Raw genomic sequence first — 8,357 nt, forward strand, 5'->3', positions numbered from 1 at the left:
CGCTCAGACGCACGGCCGGCGTCTCTCGTTTCGGCGATGTGTCTGACGAATGACGCATGCATCTGGCTTGTCATTCGCCGATTGGCGTGTCGCCAGGCAAAGGAAGTAAGCCGCAAAGTTTAATTTAATTTATATGCAGATATTTTTGCTTTTGCCGGGAAATAATAAAAAATAAAACAATTTTTGTTAATCTCATTTCACATACTTTTTTTTTTCGATGCTCGCGGCAGCAAGCGGTGGGCGTTAATGCTATAGCGCGACGTATTTCCTGTTTCCACTTTTCGCCGAGTGTCCACTCTTGTTATATTCCTTTCTCTATGATGAAAGGCAGCGAGCAGAGCTGGCGTGGCTGGCGGCGGCGAAGGCGAGTCACGTGATATCATTTACTACGTCACAGCGATAGTAGCGCCGGTCTCTCCTGTGGTGGCTCTCGAGGCCATATCCATCTATTTCTCCTACCACAAAGCTTCCTTCATGACAATCAAGAACTGGCAGTGGAGTGTTTCTTGAAAAAGGAATATGTGTGAAGAATAAAAAGTTGTCTCGTAAATGTACATACATGTCTTCCTCGAATTTCTTTCCCTCAATATAAAGAAAAGCCGAAACAGCTCAAGAGCTGCGCTCAAATTTCACATTAGGAAGTAACGTAATCGTCGGCAATTTTTTCAAAGCGTGGTCGGTGAGCCTTCGCCACTGTCCTTTTAATGTGATCAGCATTCATTGCCTGCTTCAGGCGTTTTGAATCTATATATCTATCTAACTAGCCGCTTACACCAACGTGGAAAGCTCAACCTATTGCCACAGGGCCTCAAAGTTCTATTCCGAGCTTTCATAGGGGGCTGGATAGCTTCTTCCAGTCATTGAAACCAGACGATGCCATAGCACTTGGCCTTGCTGCGCGAAACAACTTGCAGCACGAACAGAAAAGTTACTTTTCCTTTACAGAGTACAGTAACCAGCTTCTTTGACATGTCGCCATATTTTTTAACACGTTTGAAGTGCACAGGCGTGAAGCCTCGATTTCTTTAGACAACGGGATCAATTAAGTTTCCAGGAGGCCGCGGAGTCTGAAGATAATTATCTCTAGCGAAAAAAAAAGACGAAAGAAAAATAAAAGAAGCCAGTAACGCATTCAGGCCACTCGGCTGGGTTATACAAGTTCACTATTTTAGAATAGACTGGTTCCTCCTATTCGTGGACCTCAGCAAGCGATGAGCCCTCTTGTGATGCAGTCGCTGTCGACAAACTTGTTACAAAGGCTGCATGATGACTTCGCCTCATAACATTCCATCTCTTTGTTAGCTTGTAAGACGGAGCTGCTTGCTCTTTTATTCCATGATTTCGCATAATGGCATGCGTGCGCGGCTGGTGTTTTCCTTTTGTGTGTTGTTCTTGATAAACATTCAGCTGAATTCTGGGGTCTTACGTGCCAAAACGACGGTTTGATTATGAAGTACGCCGTAGTGGGGGACTCCGGAATGATTTTGATCACCAGCGGATCTTTAACGTACACTCAATGCACGGGAGACGGGCGTTTCTGCATTTCGCCCGCATCGAAATACGGCCGCCGCAGCCGGAATTTGATCCCGCGACATCGTGCTTAGCAGCGCAACATAATAGCCGCTAAGCCACCGCGGCGTGTCAAAAAGCTTTTGCTAAATCGCTTCTGCAAACTCAGCTACCTCAAAAAATATCCATAAGTAAATTCCCAGTTTCGTCTTAAATGTAAAGCATTGCAATAATAGCGATAGCAAAGTAATAGGCGAGAACCCAAAGTATGGTCCGTAGATTTGTCGGCAGTGAACACTCGCTTACTTACTAAATTACAAAGCACGGTATCATGAACGCACAGCTATACACGACCAGATGTCACTCGATGGCTGCGAGCACTTGCTATCCGAACGCTGCGATGAAAAACGGTGGCAACGGGAAGATGCCGCTCGATCGCCTCCCTTCGTCTTCGAAACTTGAGATTACAAGACCTCCGGCACTATAGGCGCGCCAGAAAACAGTGCTACGATAGAGGCGTTAAATTACGAAAGGTAAGATCGATATCGATAGGCAAAAGGCTGGATAGCAATAGATGTAGTAAAACCTGATTAAATCAAGCAGGCTCAGGGACTATTTGTCCCCGCCCCGTTTCAAAGGGGATGCCAATCATCATCTTCATCATCACGTTACCACCTGCCGTCTCGGCACTCTGCGGCCGCCACAAGATACGATGCGCGGGCTGCACATATCTTCAGCTGCATGGCCGGACAACCACGCGTAGAAACGGCCGCGCCGTAGCTAGACGACGCGCGCTCCTGCTTCATTAAAGCCGCTTCCCGCTCTCTCTTCGCACTTCGTGTTCAAGTCGCGTCCCACATTTCTCACATTGCTAAAGAGAACACTATACGTGTCCGTTTTTTAAAGAAGGTCTAATGTGGACGTGTTTAGACTCGTGCATGGGGCCGCCGCGCCAATCGTGATAGAACGACAACGTTGGTCGTGCCAGCAAAACTGCAGCGCCGCACAGAGTGCTTCCAATTAATAGCATAAGGAAGCCATGCCGTATACTAGTTAGCTACGCAAATGGCATTGCTGTAAATTTGAAATCCTTAAAATCATTACAAGCACACAGCAAGCCTCGAGCACAGAATAAGCGGAATATTTACATCGTTGTAAAATTATACTAAAGCTATACATTGACAGGTAATCACAAATTAACGGGACCATCCGTGCGCCAAGGTGAACAAGAAACACGTCGAACATGACATACAACAGACACGGTGATGCACGGTGAGTGATGTGCATTACGCTCAGTCGTGTTGTTGCGATGCTTTCCATCTCCAGCATAGCGCACGTCCCACGTCTAACCAACTACCCAAATATCACCCTTTGCTAACATATAAATAAAATGTATAATGGCTCACGTTCCAGCGGGAGAATGAGCCGCGAGACAGCTGAGCGAAAGGTGCTTCCCGTTAACAATGAGCTGCCAGCGATATAAGGAATGGCAGCGATGGCTCGAGCAACACATGCATTGCAAGATGCGCCTCACAGAAAGTGCACGCTTACGCAAGCGTTAGCAAGCGTTGGGTTCTAGTCTGATCGATGATGCGCCGACTTCGAAAGGCGATGAGTAAACGGAATAGAATGTCTGTACCGCCGTGATCATAGATAGTATGGCTCATGTATGAGTAGCTCAGATTATTGTACTATTTATGCTTTATTCTTCTATTTCCTTTCCTTTTTATGGTAGGGGCATCGGTTACAAAGCCCACCAGGTTCAAAGGGCCTCGCAACACCTAGCTACCTACCATCTAGCTCGTGTAAGGTGCTGGTGAAGCGCAGTGAGTGCCCAACTGCGGACCTAGGCGGCCGCCTGTTTTGCCTACAAGGTGCAACGGCCCTGCCCCTCACATATGGCTTTTGAATAATAAAGTGCGTTCTAGGAGGCTAATTTTAAGCAACTTTATTAACTTTGGGGGCGCTAAAATGCCGCCAATTCTTCTGTCATGTCGCTAAAAATTGTCGCCTGTCGCTAAATTGAAGAAATTGGTTGCTAAACAGATAATAAGGTCGCTAAATCTACCGCAAGATTGCTAAATGGCAGAACTAATTATCAACACCCTGACTAACGTCCACCGAAGGACAAAGAGAAATGAAATACTGTATTAGCCTACGCTTAAGACAAGGCAGGCAATATTCGAGCTTCCAGAGAGTTCATTATCAATACGTATAGAAAATATGATGTGACGGAGGCCGAGTTTGTACGTGCGGCTTTGTCGTTAGCCCCTCACATGACCTATTTCTTTAGCTGAAGTGCCGCTGGAACTGCTTGCTGTGGGCCGAGACTGCATTGCATCATCCATTGTTAGTTCACCAGCTAGCTCACTGATTGACATACAAAAACATACACCTCAACTCGCGTCAGAAGCCAAGTCATTCGCCACATTTTTCGCCTGCCGCATCCGGAAGATCATGGTATTATGCCAAGAACATTCCAACTATGGATCAAATCCATTGCCACAAAGGAAAGACAAAGGAAATAATAATACATGCGTCGTCCAACGATACGGCCTACTATAGCGAGCGGCAGCCAAAAGTATTCGTGCCCTCGTGTAGCTCGTGTGTCGCGAAAATGCACCAGGGTTGTGCGAATAGCAGTTTTCGATATCGAGTGAAATGTGAACTGAATAGCGCCAGAAGCGAATCGAATCGAATATCTTATACTTTTCTAGTAGCTTTTGAATAATCAAGAACCGTCCTTACATTAAATACAAAACAATCTTTATAGTATATTCACGCTAGCAACTTTCTATCAATACTCTGAACGTTATGAAGCGCTGCACATTAACATCAGAAATGGAGAATTAGGAGCAAATAAAACAGTTTAATCGCATAGTCTGGACAAGTTGGTTAGCGGGAATGATAACCAGGCTTTTACTTATCGTAAAAGCCTGGCTCCGTGAACCATGCAAAACAGAATCGAATAGAAACATGTTCGATTCGTTATTCGAAACGTTCGAATATTCGCACATCCTTAGAAAGCGGCAAACTAAGCTACACGCGGGTGTTACTCCACGCAGCCCTGTTGCTAACCTGCTGCTAAGGTGCTTCCGTAACAGAGCCGCATCCCGCAGCCTGGCTTGTTGTTGACGCGGCCTACCTGTTGCGCGAGCCATGCGCCATCTGTGGGGCTGAAAACGAGAATATTCCATCTTGTTCTATCTTTAACGCAGGATGGCGCCACGTCTAAGCAAAATGCGCTCGCGTTCGGCCGCTTAGCAGGCGGAAGACGCTACGGGGCGTTTAGACACTGTAAAATCAACCGACCTGTATACTTCCGGGTAACATATCCTTGTGGAAAAAAAGCGGTGAGCTAACTGGTAGGAACAGCATCAGCTACTCCCAGCACTAATGGCAATTGCGCCGTCACCATTGTATTTTTTGTCGGCTACATATAAATTAGAATCGTACGCTCCATCGAAACGGAAAAACAAAACGCCAATATAAGTAGATCAAATTCACTCTCAATATTGCGTTTCATTTGTAAAACATAACTCTGTAAGTGCTGCATATGTATGAAAAAATAACAAGGTATCATGCGGGCAAAAAGACGAAAATCGCGCTATTGGTGCTGTTACTCCTATGTAGGCTTGTAGGCTCACCCAATGGAACTTCATAAAAAAATTTTCGGAAAGCTATTTTTATCGCACACTTTCGTTCCATAACTTGGCTTCAAGCAGGGAGACATTCGGCAAGGGTATTTGATGTGTTGCATAATGATCGTGTTCCTATAATTAACTTCGCCGCATCACAGTTTTGTTATGCAGCGAAGCATGTACAATGTGTTGCGGTGAAGTATAAACGTCTGCAGTGAAGCATACCTAGAGTGGAAATGGGACTTGTTCGGCAGCGACCACTACATTCTCGAGACCAACTTCAAGGTGTCTCGGAGTAGGGTCAGGGAATTCACGTTCATTGATTGGGACCATTTTCGCAAGATTCGTGACGAACCCGGGAGAGCCAGGGCACCCGCCACTCTCGAAGAATGGTGTGAAGGCATCCGGAACGACGCTTCCGCGGCCACCAAGAAAGTGGAAACAGATCTCGACGTCGAGCGGATGGACAGCAGACTCGCCCACCTGATCGAGGCCAAAACCGCCATGCTCCGCCGATGGAAGGGTCAAAGGCTCAATCGCAGACTCCGAAAGAAGATTTCGGAGCTCAACAAGGTCATCGAAGACCACTGCAAGGCGCTATGCCAGCAGCAGTGGGACGAGCTCTGCGAATCCATCGACGGACAAATGCGCAACGGCAAATCCTGGGGTATGCTGAAGCACCTTCTCGATGAAAGCGGCTCGAAGTCCAATCAAAGGCATACGTTGGCCCGGGCCCTTCACGAAGCCACCAGGTCTAACACGGTCGATGAACTCGTCGCAAAACTCATAGAGAAGTACTTGCCTGTCCGTCGCGACGGAGATCCGTCGACCCAACTCCTGGACTACCGAGGCCCTCCACGCCCCGAGCTGGATGAAGACTTCTCCATTGCCGAGGTCAGACAGGCCATCTTCGCGCTCAACCGCAAGTCTGCGCCGGGTCCGGACGGAGTCACCAACAGAATGTTGAGAAACCTCGACGACACGTCGATTGTCTTTCTGACCGACAAGATAAACGAGTCCTGGAAGAGCGGCATTGTACCTGCAGAATGGAAGACGGCCTGCACGGTGCTCATTCCCAAGCCCGGCAAGGCCCCGAACATCGAAAACTTGAGGCCGATTTCTCTGACCTCCTGCGTCGGCAAGGTCATGGAGCGCGTCGTCCTCAACAGGCTTAACGGGTACCTCGAAGACAACGAGGTTTACACGTACAACATGATCGGCTTCCGCGCCGGACTCTCAACTCAGGATGCCATGAAACTAATCAAGCATCAGATTGTGGATGGCCGTTCCAGAGACGTCAAGGCTCTGCTGGGTCTGGACCTCGAGAAGGCTTTCGACAACGTGCTCCACACCTTCATCGTCAAGACCATTTCAGACCTGGGTCTCGGTTCCAGATTCCACAACTACGTCAGCTCTTTTCTGACTGACAGGAAGGCCAAGCTTCGCATTGGAGACTTCCGCTCCGAAGATGTACCCCTCGGAGGGCGGGGCACTCCTCAGGGCGCCGTCATCTCCCCTACATTGTTTAACATCTGTATGATTGGTCTTTCCGAGAGGTTGGCGCGCGTCGAGAACGTCAAGCACACCATTTACGCCGATGACATCACCATATGGTGCTCCCGCGGCTGCGAGGGCAGAGTCGAAGAAGCCATGCAGGAGGCGATTGATGTGATCGAGGAGTATCTCCGCCCCACCGGACTTCGATGCTCCCCCGCCAAGTCGGAGCTGCTACTTTACAGAAAAGAGAAGGGAGGCAGACCCAAAGATTGGAAGCCAGTCTCTGAAAGCAGCATCAGACTTCGCACTTGTGACGGGGGGGTGATACCCAGGGTCGACGTTATTCGGGTCCTGGGCATGTTTGTCGAATACAACGGCGGAAACGGAACTGCTCTCCGCAAGATTATCGCCAAGACGGACAACGCTTTCCGCCTCGTTCGCAGAATCGCAAACCGGCATCGAGGCATGAAGGAAAGCAATCTTCTCAGGCTGATCAATGCCTTCGTACTCTGCCACCTCACGTACACGATTTCTATGCACAACTGGCTCAGAGTGGAGCGAGACAAGCTCAACGTTCTTATCCGCAAAATAGTCAAGAGGGCTCTCGGGCTACCCATCAGGACCCATACCGAGGATCTCTTGAAGCTGGGGGTACATAACACCGCCGAGGAGATTGCCGAAGCCCAAGAACGCGCGCAACTCACTCGCCTGGGCACCACAGCAGCAGGTAAACGCATCCTCGAAGAGCTGGGTTACCACCCTGCGGGATTCCCGATGGTCAGTACCCCGATCCCTAGGTGCATTCGAGACAAGTTCGAAGTCGCCCCTGTGCCCCGAAACGTCCATCCCGTCCACAACGAGGGCAGACGCAAGGCCAGAGCAGCCGCCATCCTCAAACAGATCAAGCGACACGACATTAGCGCAAGCTTCGTCGACGCTGCGGAGTACAGTGACGGGAAGACCTTTGCGGTCGTTGTGGTCGACTCGGGCGGCAACATTTCCAATAGCGCCTCAATTCGCACTTCAGACCCCGGAGTCGCCGAGCAAGTCGCCATCGCCCTCGCCCTGCTAGACGGTCGTGGCTCCGAAATTTATAGTGATTCCAAAACGGCAGTTAGGGCTTTTCAAAAGGGTTGCATCGCCAACGAAGCTGTTCGTCTTCTTAGCGGCTCGAGTCCACATGCTCTCACAAACCATTCAATTCACTGGTTTCCCGCTCACGTAGGATCGGTCGAGGGTGCTCCCCCGAACCTCAATGAGTCTGCCCACGAGGCTGCGCGTGACCTCACCGACCGCGCTTCCTCTATAAGGAGCACTGACTCCCCTCCTCTCTACGGTCACAGGGACGCTCCCGCTACTCACAATGAGATTATTAAATATTTCTACATGTCCAGAAGGGTCTTTCCACCCCCTCACCCCAAGTTGAATAGGGCGCAAGCCGTTTCACTTAGGCTCCTACAGACCAGCACATATCCGTGTCTGTCCGCTCTCCACGAGGCTTACCCCGACGTGTATCGCGACGACGCCTGCCCGTCCTGCGGCCAGACCTCCACTCTACCTCACATGCTCTGGGAGTGCGGGTCGACATACCCAAAGTTCATCAAGGAGGAGTGGGACTCGCTTTTGCGTAGCCCCGCTCTAGAAAAGCAAATCCTGGCCGTCCGGCGTGCCCGCGACCGGGCCGGTGGGCTAGACCTGCCGGTCCCGACG

This window comes from Dermacentor andersoni, chromosome 1 (assembly GCF_023375885.2).
Source record: "Dermacentor andersoni chromosome 1, qqDerAnde1_hic_scaffold, whole genome shotgun sequence".
NCBI lineage: Eukaryota > Metazoa > Arthropoda > Arachnida > Ixodida > Ixodidae > Dermacentor > Dermacentor andersoni.